Raw genomic sequence first — 16,711 nt, 5'->3', positions numbered from 1 at the left:
ATCTTGCCATGCACTCACCCAAGCTGGGTTTTGGGGTGGGACTCAGGCAGGCAGCAGGAGATGGGGACACGTAGGAGAGAGGAGGTGACCTGGCCCTTCACCCTAGTACAGCCAGTACCAGATCCCCATAAAAATGACCTCCCCGCTTCTACGCCCCGCCTGTCCTTGGGCCTTTACAAATCTGTTCTTCTTCGACCCTGAGCACAGGTCTGCTCACCACACATGCCCTTCCTTTGAGGTCTCAACTCGAAAGGGACGCGCCACATCCAGGCCTGACAAGAGCCTCCTAACTGCTCAGAATGGCGTCCAGGGTGGCGGTTTCCTTTTGGGGGATGCAGAGCTGGCTTCTGGCTCTGTCATCTGCTAGCGGTGTGACTTGAGGCCGAGAAACAGAACCTCATCACCTCATCTGTTGGGTGGAGTTAAGTCTCGTCGTCATGATCAGCACTCACTCTTCCCTCCCTCTTCCCATCTCTGTCCTTTCTTTACCTTCTGCGGGCTGGCTAACTCAAGAATCTAGCAGAGAGTCTCCTTGTAGCAGAATTTAGGGGTCCCCAAACAGCCCAAGTCCCCCTACATCGTCACTGTGACATTGGTGCTACCTTCATGTTGAGGACGGTTTTAAGCAGGGCTTCTCTCTGATCTTCTCCAAACCCGTGGTCCCTGTGTCACCTCAGGCCAGTGCCACTTGTCACCCTGCCTTCTGCCCCTCCTTTGTCCAGGCCAACCTCCATCCAGCCCCCAGCTCAACGTTTCTAAATTTTGGATCAAATCCTAACACTTCCCTTACTTAAGAGATGCCAACAGCTTCCGGTGGACAGAGTCAAGTCTCCATTATCAGCATAGAGTCAAAACCCTCCATTAGGCCCCAGCCTCATCCCTTGGTCTCATTTCCTTTCATCCCACCCCAGTTTGGTGGCCGGGTCCCCAGACCACCTTGCTCAGCCATGCTGGCTTCTCATGAGAAACCTCCCATAGTCTGTCATCACCCCTGTGAGGTTTGAGCCCCAGCCCCAAAGCAAATACTACTTTTAAACTAAACTTTCTCCCTTGACCTATCAGACTGCCCCACCAGCCCCACACAATCCACTTATAGACTAGGGGACGCACCCCTGCACAGAGCCGGCCTTTCGAGTCAGGTGCAAATGCTGCTTGAGTTGTTGGGGGGATCAGCTTTGAGTAATAGCGTTTGAAAAGGATTTTTGTGTCACTCATGTCTTGGTGGCTTAACCCATGAATGTCTGGCCGCTCTCCCTAACAGCGATGACCACTCTCAGCCCCATGAAGGACAGGTCCCTCTGACCTTCTCTCTGAGGACGTTCATAGCGTTCACCACCATGTCTAATACACCTGCCGGAACCCAGGCAAACAGTTAAGCCCCATCCCTTCTCCCAACTGGGACCAAGCTCTCCTGGGGGGCCGGCAGGCCCCCACCGCCACAGGTACCCACTTCCAAATGTACCACACCCTACGTGAGCAGTGAAACTCTATTGTTTTTATTGTGGTTTAATTTTGAAATCTACCATACAGACCAAAGAGTGTTTCAAATATGTATGCTCAGTATCTCCCATGAGTCTGTCACCCAGGTAAGGAAACAGAACATTGCCAGTACCTTCAAAACTACTGATGCGCTTCTCCCTAATCCTACACCCTTCTATCTTGATTTCGATTATTCATTCCCTCGTCTTCTTATCCTTTTATCAACTGTGCGTATATTCCTAGACTAGAAGTTGTTTATTCTAGACTATTTTGAACCTTATATAAATAGAAACGTACTGTGTGGTGCTTTCTCTGGCTCACTTATCTTCACTTAGCCAGAGCTCACCCTGCTCACTGCTGCATAATTTTCTACCACATGCCACGCCACAATCTCTACTTTCTGCTATCAGGACACATGGGTGTTGTTTCCAGTTTGGGGCTAACGTGGACCACATTGCTACAAACACTTTTGAGCCTGTCTATTGGTACCCATGTGTACGATTTGGGACACATGCGAGTTCAACTTTCCTAGGTGCGGGCAGAGGTTTTCCCAAAGTGGACATACAACTACTCCCTACCATTGCAGCGTTCCTAGTGAACCCCATCCTCACCATTCCTACGCCCTACTTTATGCTGATCTGTGAGGTGTAAAAATGGCATCTCACTCGAGTTTAAACTCGCATTGCCTTAATTACTTACATTTCAGCATCTTCTTACGTCTACAAGCTATTTGTGTTTGTTCTTTTGTGAATAATAATCTGTTGTGTCGCTTGCCCATGTTTCTATTGTGTTGTCTCTTTCTTATTGAAATGTAGCAGTTCTTTACATATTCTGAACACAGATCTTTGATGTAGGTTTGACCATATCTGTTCCCAGTTTGAGGTGTGGCTTTTCATTTTTTGAGTATTGTTTAAGGTAGTTACCTTTGCCAATCCTATCCCTTATGGTTTGTGCTTCCTGCATTTTGTTTAAGAAGTCTTCTTCTAGGGGCGTCTGGCTGGCTCAGACAGAAAAGCATGTGACTCTTGATCATAGGGTTGTGAGTTCAAGCCCCACGCTGGTTGCAGAGATTACTTAAATTTAAAAAAACAACAACAAAACAGGGCACCTGGGTGGCTTAGTCGTCGGTTAAGTGTCTGAATCTGAATCTTGATTTCAGCTCAGGTCATGATCCTCTGATTCGTGGGATCAAATCCCACATCAGGGTCTACACTGACAGCACAGAGCCTGCTTGGGATTCTCTCTCTGCCCCTCCTCCACTTGTACTGTCTCTGTCTCTCTCAAAATAAATAAACTTTAAAAAATAAATTAAATTAGATTTTCTGGCTAATTGTTGCTAACCTATAATAACATCACTGACATTTGGAAACGGATGCTATGTCCAGGAAACTTTTCAAACCCTCTTACTAACTTTAATGATCATTCTGCAGAGTGTTCTACATAGACAATCGTATTATCTACACGAATAAGTTTTGTTTCTTCCATTCCAAGCCTTATGCCTTTGTTTATTTTTCTAGTTGATTGTGCTAGCTGAGGCCTCCAATACGGTGGTGAATAAAAGCAGTGATAATGGGCATCTTACCTTGTTCCTGGCCTGAAAGGGGATGTTTGCAACATCTCACTGTTAAGTATGCGATTTATCGTAGGTTTTTCACAAACGTCTTCTATGAGACTAAGGAAGTTTGCTTCTACTCTTGGTTTCCCGAGAGTTTCCATACGAAGGGCTGTGAATTTTTTCAGGAAGCTTTTATTTTCAATAGATTTTTGCTTTTATTCCGTTCATAAAGCAAATTACATTCATCAGTTTTCCCCCTGTTACATTCATCTTGCATTCCTAGGAGTAATCCAACACGGCCCTGATGGGTTATCTTTCCCGTGCATCGCCGGATCTGGCCAATACTGTGTTTCACATTTTTGTGTTTATATATTAATAACAAGATGGGCCTGCGTGTTTTCTTTCTCACACGCTAGGATGCCCTTGCCATCACTGCTACCGGCCAGGTTAATAATAAACCGACCTAGGGTATCAATGTTTTGCTGGCCTCATTAAGCGAGTTGGGGAGCTTCCCTCTTTCCACTCTCCGGATGAGTTGTGTCCCAGGACTTCTCTGTTCCTTGAAGGGCAGCTGTCACCAGGAAAGCCATCTCAGCTCCATGCTTTCTTGAGGCTCATTTGTAAGTGCTGATTCGATGTCCTGTAGTGGTCGCAGAACCGTCGCATTTCTGATTTTGTCTTGAGCAGGCCGAGAGCTGAACTCACTAAGAGTCGAGAGGCCCGCGGCCCCCTGGTTAAAAAACCCTAATCTGAAATAAAGTCAGGGAGGTTGCTGGTTGTCTCTCCCTTCCATCTGTCCCTCCCAAGTGGCCCTTGACAGGGAGCAGCTAGAGGCTGCCCGGGCACCCCCTTGCCAGGTCACACACCTGCTCCGAGGCCAGGCCCCCGTCCAGTGCGGAATTACCACCGTGGAGCACTCCTTATGCTCATCCCACTGTCTGCTGTCGTGTTCAGAGCTTGGTGCAAAGAGAAAACAGCCAGATTCTTCTTCATTAATTCAGCGATTTGGGCAAAAAAAAAAAAAAAAAAAAATGTGTTTAAAAACTTGTCGCAGGGAGAGAAAGATGGCTTCCAAAGGCCCACTGTTGAATTCCTTTTGGGCGTTGCCATTCTATTTAGCATGGGAGTGGGGAGAAGGGAACAGACATTCCTGCCAGGCCCCTGCCCCTCGGCCCCTACCATATGGCCTGTGAGATCTGGCCCCGGCACCACCCGCTCCCTCCTCAGTGTGCCCTTGCCATTCCAGCTGTTGCCCAGGCCAGTGATAAACTGATGAGACCAGGCAGCCAGGAGGCCAGGCTTAGCTAAGGACACCCTCCCAGTCCTCCCACCCCCTTGGGCCCTTCATTCCAAGAAGGGACACTGAAGGGGCCACCTGAGAATGGGAGGCATCAAAGGAAAATGGCAGGAGGACCCAGTGCCTATAACTTCTGCCATCACTACAACTTGCCCTTGATCTTCTGAAGCAGAGCCTCTAAGGCACCAAGGAGCCAGACCCCTCCAAATCAGACCAGCCCCACGGGCTGGGGCTCTTGTTTTCCCTAAGTGCCTTCCTGGCATCTAATTTGAGACCCTTGATCGCTTCTCGGCCTTTTGGGCAAGATCAAGTGTAATCTGAGATCCTTGAGCTGTAGTAATAGTTCATGTGACCTTATTTCGGCCTCTGTGGGGATGAAAATCTCTACCTTATTCATTTTTAAAGTTAGCTCTCTGTCCCACGTGGCTTCTCTGTGTCCACGGATAAGTCTTGGACCGCCTTCCAGTGCACAACCCAGGGCTCCCCTCAGCCCTGCCCCACTGAAAGGCAGACCTTGAGCATAAGGGGCTCAGACTCTGGAACATGAGCCAGGGCAGGACTTGAAGCTAGATATCTGGGATCCCTAAAGTCAGAGTACAGAGAGACTGTCCCTCTACCGTGTTCCTACCGCCATCACCCAGACTCAAAGATGACTTGGTATGGAGGAAAGTACACTAGGCCTTTATCTCTGCCTCTCTGTGTGAGAGAGGACTTGGGCAAGTCACTTAGCTTGGGTCCTCGGTGTCCCACCAGTGGGCAGTTGGACTAGATGACCTACCAGCCACCACCAGCTACTGGATTGTCCCTTCCCAGAAAGTAGAAAAGCAAGGGAGAGCTAGAGCCTCCATTTGGCTTACGTATCGGCCCCTCACCTTATTCTCCCAACCACAAGGCCCCTTTCAGTACAAGCCTTGAACAGCATGTGGGGGTCTCTCTCTGTGGCTCCCTCTTCCACCTGACGCGCGCACACACACACACACACACACACTCACGCCCACGAAACCTGTCCTTTCCTGACCTTTGTTTACAGGCAGCCGCAAGAATGGGAAAAGGACATCTCACGTTACCCTTTATGCCAGAGCCTGTCTTTACACATCTCCCCTGCAGACTCCAGCCAGGCTGCCCTTGCCCTCCCGTCTGCCCTGTTCCACATCTGCAGGGAAGCCACAGATCTGAAGCCAGCCAGCGGCTGAACATGATGTCCAGGCTATGTTCCAGAGCATCACTGGAGTGACTCAGGGGTTACTGGCCTGTGGAGGGCTCCAGATCTCCACTCTTCAGCCAGTGGAGAGACCTTCTCCTGGCGCACCAGTCCCCGAATGCCTTGAGACAATCTCTTTCTAATCCTTTAATCCAGTGGTAGGAGCCATTTTCTATTAAGAGACAGTGATCTCAGGGGAAAAAGATAATCATCTGAGGGCCATACAATCATAGAAAATTACTTAATTTAGGTGCGGAGGCTGCTGCTAGTTTTCCATTAACAGGGACTTAACAGCATTCAACACACCTGACTTTTTTTTTTTTTAATTTACATCCAAGTTAGTTAGCATATAGTGTAACAATGATTTCAGGAGTAGATTCCTTAATGCCCCTGACCCATTGGGCCCATCCCCCCTCCCACACCCCCTCCAGTAACCCTCTGTTTGTTCTCCATATTTAAGAGTCTCTTGTGCTTTGTCCCCCTCCCTGGTTTTATATCATTTTTGCTTCCCTTCCCTTATGTTCATCTGTTTGGTATCTTAAAGTTCTCTTATGAGTGAAGTCATATGATATTTGTCTTTCTCTGACTGACTAATCTCGCTTGGCATAATACCCTCTAGTTCCAGCCACAGAGCTGCAAATGGCAAGATTTCATTCTTTTTGATTGCCGCGTAATACTCCATTGTATATCTATACCACATCTTCTTTATCCGTTCATCCATTGATGGACATTTGGGCTCTCTCCATACTTTGGCTATTGTGGATAGTGTTGCTATAAACATCGGGGTGCATGTGTCCCTTCGAAACAGCACACCTGTATCCCGTGGATAAATACCTAGCAGTGCAATTTCTGGGCCATAAGGTACTTCTATTTTTCATTTTTCTGAGGAACTTCCATACCAACACACCTGATTTCTAAAGGAAGACAAAACCATACTCAACAATCGGTATTTAAAAATACATCTTGATTCTAAATTTGGGGCAGTCGAGCTGCTGGGATTTGAAGTAATGTGAAGGAAAGTTGAGAGTAAGAAACTGTGGTGAGAATAAAAAGAAATGTAATCAGGTAAGAAAAAGATGGAAGGAGAGAGGTCGGGTGGTGGAGAGGAAGAGAAGGAGGACAGAGCCAGGAAGCCTCCGCGGGACAAGGGCTGACTTGTCCCTGCTTAGCTCTGGGCTCCCGGTCGTCCCTCATCCTGTAATGCCTGGTGTTTAGGTTACTACCTGGATTTCAGGTTACCATTTGTTGTCAACAGCGTGGGTGCTTATTTCCATTATACCATCTGCTTCACAAAAATTCCACAAATGAGATATTTTACAAAGGAAGAAGCTAAGACTCAGAAAAGTTGCCCAAGTTCACACATCAGTAATAATTAGAGTGAGGACCAAATCCATACCTTGGCCAGAAGCCCATGCTGTATGTATGCACTCTGCCAGCACATATGACTGTGTCACCACCATCTCCCTACTGAACTGTGGGTCACTTGTGTCCGTCACCTCCTGTTCCCCAGGATCCGGCCACTCTTGCTTTCCTTCTGTTCCTGGTACCCATTAAACTCATCCCATCTCGGTCCCCACCTTCCCCGACCTCAAAGCTTTGTCCCATCTGTTCCCCTCTCTGGGACAGCTCATGCCCACACCTCCCCCTGCCACCTCAACCCCACTTCAGGTCTCTCCTTAGCGTCGCTTCTTCAGAGACCCCCTCCCCAACCACTTGACAGTCACATGAGCACATCACTCTGACTTATTTTTATCAGTGACACTTACCACTACGTGATGTTTTCTTTATTATCTATGTCCCTGGGCTAGGACAGAATCTCTGCGTGAGCAAGAACTGATGCAGACTTAGGACTAGATCTCCAGTATCTAACATTACTTCTGTCATAAATGCTTAATAAGTATTTGTTGAATGGATGGATGGGTGGATGGATGGGCGGATGGGTGGACAAACTACTCTCTATCCCTTCATAGATTCTCTTAGCAGAGGTGCGTTTTCCCAGGGAGCCAATTACATCAAGCCCCAGACTGTATTTCCCACATCAGCACACATCCCCTCTGCAACTTTAACTAAACCTCATCCACTCCACAAGCATGCCCAAGCTCTTTGCCGAAGCTGTGGATGGAGATAAATGAGACTTGACCCCAGACACGAGGCTTGATCTTCTGTAGTTTACAGAGTCCATGAGGGGAGATAAAGCATGCCCACAAAGCATTATAATTAAAGATTAAATGAGCCATAAGCGATGAAATAGGAACACACTAAACATGTTCAAAGGAAGAAGAAATCTCTCTGAACGACGGAGCAGTGAGAGCTTTAACAAATAGAGGCACCAACACAGAGACTGAGCCTGAAGGCAGGTTCAGAGCCTCCTCAGTCTCCAAGGCAGAGTATTAACCAGGCAAGGGTTGACAGCCAGGATCCCCAGGGCTTGTCCAGACTGGACCGGGTACGGGGCACAGGAAGGAGGCAGTGCGAGGTGAGGATGGAGGGAGAGGTTGGAGCCAGGCTATGCGGGTTTGTGGACTCAACATAACCACAGGAGAGTGAGTCACGCGGGCACCGTGAGCCAGGCAGCCCAGTGCCCAAGAGGCGCCCAGTCCGTGGCATTCAGCAGCTGCCAGGAGTGGGGGTTTGTTGGTGGAGGGCTCTGGCCTGCAGTGACGGGGGGCGGGGGGTGGTTACTGACCTCGTTTCTCTCTGAAAAGCTCAGTGAGACAGATTTCTCTTTTCCTCAAGCAGTGTGAAATACAAGCTGGTCAACACGCATGATTTCTCAACAGCAGGATTCATTTCCTGCTGCTTCATTGCAGCAGTTTTGGGGACGATATCCCGCTATAATGGGGGGCAAGGCTCCAGGCTCCGGCCGTTCTGCTGTCCAGCTAATCCTGTTTCAGAACACAGTTCTCTTCCTAAGGGAGCGAGCCCGTCAGGACAGAGGAGGGGACCTAGAGGGCTGGAGGTGGGGTGGAAATGAGGAAGGAGCAGGGCTCCCCAGCGTCGCTCATGGCCTGTGGGGGCTCTGGAAGGAAGAGGCCGGTGGGTCCAGGGGATTTAGGGAGTCTCAAGGAAGGACGCCAGACCCCAAAGAGTTCTCAGCCCCTGCATCCTTTCTCTCCACCTTCCTGAGGTCCACGGCCCCTTCCATAGACTCAGCCATGCCTGTTTCTGGCACCTGAGACTACAGAGGGCTCTTCCAGTGCCTTCTTCTGGGCCCATCTCTATAAATACTATACCACACTGTAATGTAAATATTGGCTCTTAAGGCTGCTCCTGCGAGCCCCTTGAGGGCAAGGGCCTTGTCCTGATGCCTTGGCGTCCCCAGCCTCTGCTGCACATGCCCCAGGCCACCCCCTGTGGGTTTGCTAACTGGGTGAATGGGGTGGTTGCCCCCTACATCTTCTGGGTCTATTCCACCTCTGCGGGATCTCTACCCATCTGCATGCCTCAGGGCTTGCCCAGGGCTTTCTGCCCTTCTCTCCTTAGATCATCTCTTCCATTTCCAGGGCTTTAAATAGCATGGTTATGCTAACGGTTCCCACACTTGCGTATCTCCAGCCCAGACCTCCCCTCTGAGCTCCAGATGCGTACATCCACCGGCCTACTTGCTCTCTCCACTCCGATGAGGTGTAAACAGCTCATCTTTGCCCGAAATAGAGTCCCTTATTATAAAACCTGTCTGCACCTCAAGGGTGCCTCACTTTAGAAAATTACCCAGCGCCTCTCCACGTGGCTGAGGTGGAACCCCAAGGTGATTCCTGCTTCTTCCTTTTCCCTCAGCTCTTACATTCACCTCCTCAGTAAGGTTGATTTTCCCCTCCAATAAATGTCCAGAGTCGGCCCTCTTCTCCCCATGTACCCCCCCCCCCCAGCCTGGTCCAGGTTGACACACGTCTTGCCTGGACCTCTCTGATGGCTGTTCACGCTCTCACTTCTTCCATTCCAGTCCCCCTCCAAAGCTGGTCTCGGCAGACAGCAAGAGTGACTTTTCAAAACACAAGTCCTGTGGCGTACCCCCTGCTTAAACGTTCAATGGCATCTGACAACACTGAGGGCCAAACCCCTTCATGGTTTACAAGGGCCCCTGACCAGACCCTTCTCTCTCATCACCATTTTCTCTCTCTTTTTTTTTTTTTTTCCTCACCCCTGGGACCTTGCATATGGTGTTCTCTATCTAGATCATTCTCCCTGCTTCTGGACATGGCCAACTCCCCTCTCATCCCTCAGATTCCAGTTTAAGGCCACCTCCCCCGAGACGACTCTCCGACCATCCAAACTAAACCCCACTCCACACCCCACCCAGCTTAGCCCTGGACCTGGCACCTCATGGGGGCTCAGTAACTATTCCAGAAAGAAAAGGTAGGTAGTCTCCATCCCAGGCCATCTCCTGCAAGCTCCCGTCTTCCTCCTTCTCGGCTACCCAGGATTCAGCGCCCGCTCCCTTTATTTTTACATTTCTCGAAACTACCCACACAAACACCATATTGTAGGGTTTCTTTCTCCTCCAAAATTAGCTGCAGAACTGGACAAAGACTCCTTGGCTGCTAGCTTCCTGGCTGTCTCTTTCGGTTTCAGGGTTTAAAAGCTAGTCCTGCAGGGGAACAGTGGGAGAATGGAAAATCACCAACAGGGAGAAGTGACGGAGTCCGGAGACCAGCCGAGTTCTGACAGTCATGGCCATGCTCTATAGTTAGCTCCTGACTTCCTTTCTTGGCAAGATCTTACCGGTTATCTAGGGCAGTCCCCGTTTCAACTGTTCCGTTCCATTGTCTGACTATGTATCATGAGTTTTCTTACAATATGGTCCCTCTACCCCCTCTCCACCTGCTCTCCCTACAACCAGGGTGGCCTTTCTTAAACGACCCGCACACTCAAGAGGTGAAAGGCCATAGGTTCCACGTTCAAGCCCTTGATCCACCACATTAAAGTCTGTGTGACTTTGGGGAAAGTATCCTCTCCGAGACTCAGTTTGCTCAGCTGTAAAGTAGGAATAGACTAGTACCTTCCTCCCAGGATTTGGCAGGGGATGACTGGCATACAATGTGTTGAGCATTTGGCACTCATAGAAAGCCCCCCTTCCCTCTCAGGATGGATAAATGGCATGAAATTTTCAACCAAAAGACTCTTGGGGCCCGGTGAGCAATTTAGTACTTTAATAACCAAAGTGTAGGTGGATAATTAACATGCTGTTGAGTGACGGGTGCTTTCTCTCAGTTCTCCTGCGGCCTGACTGGGAAGCCAGGTCATGTCCATAGGTGGGGAGCGCAGGCTTCCTGATGAGGAAAAGTGATCAGTTGCAGCCACCAGGGAAAGGACAAGTATTTATTGGAAACCAGAGCTCAGAAGACTGGCCTTGGGCAGACCAGAAAGGGTTCGTCTCTCGGGCCTGGTTCTCCTGGGCCCCAGCTTGCAAGCCACGGTGCATCCCCAGATAGGGGGTGAAAGATGGCCTCTCCACGTGGAACAAGGAGAGAAGATGGCACCGGTCACTCAGTGTGCACGTCCCCTTGGTACCCTGGAGCCTCCCCTGAAGGCTGTCTGAACACCTGGTTCGGATTCAGTTCTGCAGACGGACAGTGTGCCACCTCCTAGGCCAGAGTGTGAAGGGATGACCAGTGTCTCCAAGGCCCCCTTGTGACAACCTTTCAAGGGGAAGGTGCATGCAGGTGATTCCTGTGGACAGAGGAGGGATCGTGCAGCCCCGTTGCCCCTGCCCAAGTGGCAATTCTCTTTCCGGGGCTAACCCACGTGGTCCTGCCTGGAGTTTGTTCTTATTAAGGAAACTGGTACTTCCTTTCAACGTGTCAGGGGCACCAGGTGCACACCATGTTCACATCACCTCCTGGAGGGGCCCCCTTAGCAGGAAAAAGGGCACTTTGTGCTTCGGGCCACGTCTGTTGAAACAAAGCCGCAGGCCGGGCCCTGGGGCGGGCAGCTGGGAGACCTGGAAACAAAGTCACCTACTCTTGGCTTCCTTGTTTGACAGAGAAAACCACCTCTGTACTCTTTTCCTGGGGCTGCTGAAGCAAATCCCACAAACCTTCGTGGCCGAACACAACGCGTATCTGTTATCTGACAGTCAGAAATCCAAAATAAGCTTACGAGGCTAAAGTCAAGGAGTCAGCCGGGCTCGTTCCTTCTGGCCCCAGGGCAGAATCCATTTTCTTTCCTTTTTTTCACCTTCTAGAAGCCTCCTGCATTCCTTGCCTTCCATCACCACATGCCTCTTCTGTGTCTGAAGGACTCTTGCGATTACCTTGGGCTCCCTGGGTAATCCAAAATAATCTCCCCTCTCTCAGCTCTCCTTAACTTAGACACATCCTCCAAGCCCCCTTTGCCATGTAAGGTGATACGTTCCCAGGTGCTGGGGGAGTGGGACAGGGGTGTCTTTGGGGAGCCATTATTCTGTTGACCACAATCTTCTTACCATGTAAAGCTGTTCTCTTCCAAACCTCACACATTTCCCAGGCTCCAGAAGGGACCTTATGTCATCTCAAGCCAAAGGGCCCGGGCTTAAAATTCCTCAGACAGAGGGTCTGCAGAAACCTCTAGCTGCAGAAACCTACTAGCACTTGCTGTACCTCTGCTAGTGTGCCAAAGCCTTACATACGACGTCTCCTTTAACACTTACGACAATCCTGGGTAGATACTGAGGCTCGCAGGGGTGGAATAATGTTCCCAAGGTCAGCAGGTGGCAGAGCTGAATGGGAATGAGAGGTTTCTTTCTGCACCTGCCACAGCGTAGAGCAGGGTTCAGCTCACTGGGGCCCTGGCTTGGTACATTACCAGTGTTGCTTTTCTCCTGGCATTAGAAACAACCCCAGAGAGGGGACCATCGCTTATGGTGACAAGGGCTGTTTACACAGGTCAGAGCCACACACTAGTAGCTGAGGTTTAGAGCTTCTGGAAGTGAGAGGGTGTGTGTGTGTGTGTGTGTGCATTCCATTAACTCGTACTTTTTTTTTTTTAATGTTTTTTTTTTTTATTTTTGAGGGAGAGAGAGAGTGCAAGCGGGGCAGGGGCAGAGAGAGAGGGAGACACAGCATTCAAAGGAGGCTCCACGATGTCAGCGCAAAGTCTGATGTGGGGTCCGAACTCATGAACCGTGAGCTCATGACCTGAGCCAAAGTCGGATGCTCAGCCGACTGAGCCACCCAAGTGCCCCACATTAACTCGTACTTTGAATGGAGAGGAGAAGGGGAAGACTGTCCTAGGGGATGGGAGTGTATGATTGTTAGCCGGACAGGAAGGGAGGCCCAGTAAAGGGTCACTAAAAACACTGTCTGTATTCAAAACATTCTTCGACACGGTGGCTTGAAATCACCATCATCATCATCCAAAGACATTTACCAGAGACCTTTGTCCTTGGGCTGACGAGATCTGTGGAGAGGCGGACCCCTGCACAAATATGGCGGTGGAGAAGTTCAATGGAAAGAGACACAGACTCTGCTCCCAGGAGGCACCAGATCCGAAGAGGAAAGGAGGAAAGAGATCCTATCTTCAGGGAGATCCATGTGCGGCAGATGGAAAAGAGAGTGTTCAGTTTAGAAGGAAAGCTGGAACACACAGGAACCAAGCACATCTCCACACAGGCAGGTGTTCCCAAATCCCCACAATCCAATGGTTGTAAAGCCAGAGCCAGAGGAAAGAACCCTTAGAAGTGAGCTTGGTGAAAGAAGAAGGTTCCAGGAGGAGGTGAGTCTGGAAGCAGGAAGGAAAAGTGAAGTGGAGAGTTGAGAGCAGAGCGCTGGGGAGGAAGAGGAAGTCACTCATCTGAGGGGTCCGTGGAGGGAAGAGAGGTGGGCACGAGTAAGCCTGACCGCCGGCAGGGAGCTGCCCGGATGAGCCAGAGTGGTCATCCCTTCTTTAACAAGACGGGCAAGGGCAGGGGTTTTATAAAAAAAAATAAACACACACATCTCTGATCTAGGGGCTCCGGGATGGGCGAGGAATCCCGGCCCCGAGTTCTTGAGTGGTGCCTCACCCAGCTTTCTCCTCCTAGTCCGCTGCCCAGAGAACGCAGACCCGCAGGGGTCCCTGGCTTCCTTATAGAGGAGGCCCCCCACATGGCTGTCCCACCCATCCAGGCAGAAATGGTGTCCGGATCATTCCCCACCCTGTCTACTTACCAAGAAACTGATGACAGGTCAGCTGAAGGGACCGATACGATCACATGTCCATTATCTTCATGTGGCTTCTCTAGAGAGACCAGTTTTCATGATCCTCTGACTTTAGTTAATGTACCAAACGTATGTGAACACTGCAGGAACAAAAGGTGAAGCTGTGCCTTGTTTGTTTGTTTATTTATTTTTAAGATCTTATTTTTTTAAGTAATGTCTACTCCCAACACGGGGCTCAAACCCACTACCTCAAGAGTGGCACCACCGACTGAGCCAGCCAAGTCCCCCCCCCCCCACTTCCCTGTTTCCAGTGACTAAGCACTTCATATGCCACAGTCAAGGGAAGAAAAAAAAAAAAAAAAGGAAAAAAACCGACAGGGCTGTCGTAACTGGCTCTGTTTCCCCAAACAATAAGCCTTGAATACCTCCCAGAAATGTGGACTCTCTAACAAAAACAACACTTGATCCCTGAGTTTTGCTGTGCCGAAATCTGAGGGCATGTTCTGAATATGACAGCCATGTGAGAAAGCTGCTATTTTCCACCATGAATAGACCACTATAAACACGGTCATCTTGGTCATTTTTGATTTTTCCCTTTAAATACTCGTGCTTTGTATTTGACCTGCTGGCCGTCAGAAAAGCAGCCCCCTCACAGTTTTCACGAGTGATTGTTTTCTTCCCTTTCCTAAAAGCACTGATCTCTGGTTCTCCCCTGACAGCTTACTCCTGGGATTCCCACCGATGGCGTCAAGGTCACGCACACCTCGTCCAGACCCAGGGCCGTGGAGCCCTCAACCTCCCCTGGTTCCTCCGGGGACTCTCCTGTGAGCTGACGGAGCTGCATCGGGTTCTCGGCCAAGTTCGTTTCTCGTTCTGGGGGAGCTACAGCCAGGTGTGCCCACACTGGTGGCAGGAGCAGTGCCGACCACCGTGCGATTAGCCTGGCCACGGAGCGGTTTCTGTCACGGGGCAACCCATGGGTGTTCTGGAATTGGATTCCCCTGGTACGCTTCTGCTTTGGTGAGGGGAATGTGTTTGAGGATTCTGGGAGGAATGTGGTTGAGGATTCTGATGGTTTCCGGCATTTGAGAATACAGAGGTTGAAAAGGGGTTGTGTGTGCATTTCTGTAACTCTTGATTGGGTTCTGTGTTCGCATATTTCGTGTTGGTATCGGTAGAAGTTCTGTTCTCATTTCAGAAGCTCTTCCTTATCCCGGAGTTCTGGATTTTTTTTTTTAATGTTTATTTTTGAGAGCGAGACCGTGAGGAGGGGAGAGGCAGAGAGAGAGAGGGGGACAGCAGATCCGAAGCAGGCTCTGCACTACAGCAGAGAGCCTGATGCCCGACCGAGCTCACGAAGCGTGAGATCACGATCTGAGCTGAAGTCAGATGCTCAACCAACGGAGCCACCCAGATGCCTCCCAAAGTTCTGGTTTGTATCGTGTACTCATTATGGTCCCAATAGCTGTTGATAGTGACAAAGGTGAGCACCCTATACCAAAGATGAAAGGAAACGAAAAGCTCTCTTGAATGTCCCTAAGTAATGACTGATTCAAAATTAACCTCTCTTCGGAAACTTATATATGAGGTTAAAAGGAGGTTATTATTGTGAGGGATGTAGGCATTATAAGAGAGAGAACGTACGCTGCTAAATTCAAAAGGAGATCCCCAAATTACTCGGACTTTCAAAAACGCGTCCTCCCAATGACCTGATGGTGCTTAATTATAGGACTTAATTGATCAACTTTCTTAAAAGACGCTGGTAGTGCCTGTTTCTATCTTAGATTCTCTTAGCTCCTCCAACTTGTACAGGAGTTGGTAAAATGATCTATTTTACATAAAGGAAAACATTTTGAGTAAACAAATTGATACAGTTTATTCACTCCTGGAGGAAGTTAATAGGTCAGATTATGGTTAAGATCTTTTCAAATCTAATGGACTAAGCTCCTATTGCAAACTTCTTTTTCCTAAAAGAAATATTACCATATCAAGCACTCACATAAATGTGAAGAATCCAAAGATTTCTAAAATATTTTTCTACTTTCATGCTTTAAATCTGTTGACTTTTTGAGAATTTTTTTCTTGCTAAAACTATTTAAGTTTTCTTGCTAAAACTAAAATTTATAATTTGTTGCTAAACTATATAATTATAAAAAGGGGGGAAAACATGGCTTAATTAGTGATCTTGGTTACTAGGGTATAAAATAAGCAAAAGCATGACTGTTAAAACATCTTAAAAGTTTTAATATCTCATCTATAATTGTGTAAGCAGAATAATTTGTATAATATTCTAATCAAGACGATTCTTTGGAAAAATGAAACTGGTTTAATAATTTGGGTTTGTAAACAGCTTTATGCCTTCTCCCTGATTCTACCACCATCATAAAACCAATGTGAATGCAATATTCTAGTCTGTACAATGTGGGTTTATTTGCCTGTAGAAAGTGCAATTATTTTGAATTGCCTAACTTTTCTCTACCATTTTTCCTGGTCATAAACTAACATCAATTTATCTAAGATTACAAAATTGCAAAATACAGAGTTCAGGTAAGTTAATAATAAAGGGTAGTATCTTTATAGAAAAAGATTATTCTGTAGAATGCTAAAAGGACACACAGTGTTAATGTGTCAGATTATAACTTCCAGAGCCTTAGTTAACCATAAGACCTTAAACTAATATTAATTTGAGTTAATAATAAGCAATTTTTAGATACTCGAACAGCATCATTTTAAAATACCCCTGCTGTTATTTAATACAGCATAGCATAGCCAGCAGTAACAGGTTGAAAGCTTGTATAAATGCGTTTGGGTTATGTTAATGTATATACAGAGTTTTAAAAGAAAGATTTAAAAAAAAGATCAGTTATAATAATATGTACATGCAAGATAACAGATATATTTTTTAATCAGGAGAAAAAAAAGAAAACTTTTATCATAAACTAAAAATGTCCGTGTGCAAAACATAAAAGAAAATAGTAAGAGACAAATTTGAGGTTATGCAACAAGCTTGGATGGTCCAAGGGGAAAGTAAAATCCATTTTCTTATGTATAAAATAGCTATA

At 48.1% G+C, this 16,711-nt stretch overlaps 1 long non-coding RNA gene across 2 annotated transcripts; it reads right to left on the bottom strand.

Annotated features, from left to right (window-relative positions):
• Positions 1-3,210: 3,210 nt before the first annotated feature.
• LOC115505127 lies at positions 3,211-13,883 on the bottom strand. Of its 2 annotated transcripts, none has more exons than XR_004343075.1 (4): positions 13,659-13,883; positions 6,756-11,473; positions 3,901-4,021; positions 3,211-3,783 (listed from the first exon to the last, which is right to left on the bottom strand). It is a non-coding gene; the product is annotated as an uncharacterized LOC115505127 (long non-coding RNA). The 2 variants fall into 2 exon arrangements; XR_004343074.1 differs by having other exon boundaries at positions 6,756-11,202.
• Between the last annotated feature and the right edge of the window lie 2,828 nt (positions 13,884-16,711).

Source organism: Lynx canadensis, chromosome F1, assembly GCF_007474595.2.
Source record: "Lynx canadensis isolate LIC74 chromosome F1, mLynCan4.pri.v2, whole genome shotgun sequence".
NCBI lineage: Eukaryota > Metazoa > Chordata > Mammalia > Carnivora > Felidae > Lynx > Lynx canadensis.
The sequence above is the reverse complement of the archived record's forward strand: the minus strand, read 5'-3'. Positions and strand labels throughout refer to the sequence as shown.